Here is a 1,688-nt window from a genome sequence, read left to right on the forward strand (position 1 = left end):
GTTTTTATTAGGATCTATGAAATTGATATATCTATGATATGCCAGATATCTTAGTTTTTAGGGCTACCATAACAAATTACGGGCTTATCTCATTATATTTTACATTGCTTTATTGTATTTAACAGATGATTTGCATTTCACAAATTGAAGGCAAGACCCTATGCCAACAAAAAGATTATGGCTCACTTGAATGTGATACTTGCTTTATTGCGGTCGTCTGGAACCTAATGAGCAATATCTCTGAGGTATCACATAACGAAAGGCTTAAACAACAGAACTTTACTTTCTCCTGGTTCTGGAGGACGGAAGTCCAACATCAAGGTGTTGGTAGATTTGGTTTCTTCTGAGGCCTCTCTTTTTTGCTTGTAGGTTATTGCCTTCTCACTGTGTTCTCACATGGCCTTTTCTCTTTTTTGTGGGGAGCCGATATAGGGTTAAGCCTTGGACTGACCTGTTGGCAAAGTCACAAACAGGTCTTCCAAGTCTTAAACAACCCAATCCGAGAGGTGGCCACTGATTTACACCTGCTGTCATTTAAAAAATAAAACTGGGGGAATTTGCCGGAAGCCGGTCCACCCTTGCTGCTTGACACAGTCGCTGCAGGGAAGAAACATCTGCACAGCTTATGTTTCAAGAGACCTGGTGTATATGGCATACGTTTGCTCCCCCTCTTAGCGCTATGTGTTTTAAGCAGGACCACCTCCCCGAGAAAGGTTGTTTCCCCAGGTGAGGATTTTTCCCTGGAGTTAGGGATTAACAGGACTAAGGAAGAGAATAAATTGGTGAAACCCCTAGTGTTACAGAAATACCATGTACTACTTATGAAGAACTTGGACTAAGACTGTTGGCAATAAACTTGGGACTTGTTGGGCCCACATCCCCAGGGGTCTGCCCACCAGGGAAAGCACCGAAGCCTATACGCCTGGAGATCCACTGGCACAGGGCAGTCCCAGGGAAGGCAAGCAGTGAGGCTGGGAGGACATAACCTTTACTCTGGGTAGGATAATCTCCTTCAGTCACTTCCTTGTAGCTTATCAGTAGAGTGGCGACCTTGGAATAGCCCTTATAATGGAACACAGATTAACCTAGACAGGATTAAACTCAACAGAACTAGATAGAGACAGGATTTTTGGTAAAGGTCAGATAAGAAATGATGGAAATGAAACAAGGAATTGTAGAAGGTTACCCAAAACATACCATGATGTCATTATAAGGCATGCTTATAGGATCAAATGGTATAAATACAGATGTAACAGGACAATAAAGGAAGAACCTTGCTATGCTGATCAACTGAACGCTGTCTCCGTGTCATTCATTCTTCCCCGACACCTTTGGGAACCCCTGGACCTGCTGGGGCAGGACCTCAGCACTTTTTGCATATATTTCCGGTGTCTCTTCCTCTTCTTATGAGGACCCCAGTCATATTGAATTAAGGCCTCACCTTTATAACCTTACTTAACCCCAATTACCTTTTTAAAGACCCTCTCTCCAAATACAGTCACATTGGGTGTTAGGGCTTGAATATATGGATTTTTTTGGAGGGGAGGGAGGGGACAAAATTCAGTCTATAACAGCAGAGAAACTTCTGAAATGAGAAAAGTTAACTCCAAAGATATTAAGGTTAGAGTAATCTCCAGAAAATCGAGGCCAAGATTTACCTTGTACTTTTGAGCCTCATCTTTAAAAAA

This window comes from Myotis yumanensis, unplaced genomic scaffold, assembly GCF_028538775.1.
Source record: "Myotis yumanensis isolate MYYU_CA2020_CCGP unplaced genomic scaffold, mMyoYum1.0.hap1 SCAF_11, whole genome shotgun sequence".
NCBI classification, from domain to species: domain Eukaryota; kingdom Metazoa; phylum Chordata; class Mammalia; order Chiroptera; family Vespertilionidae; genus Myotis; species Myotis yumanensis.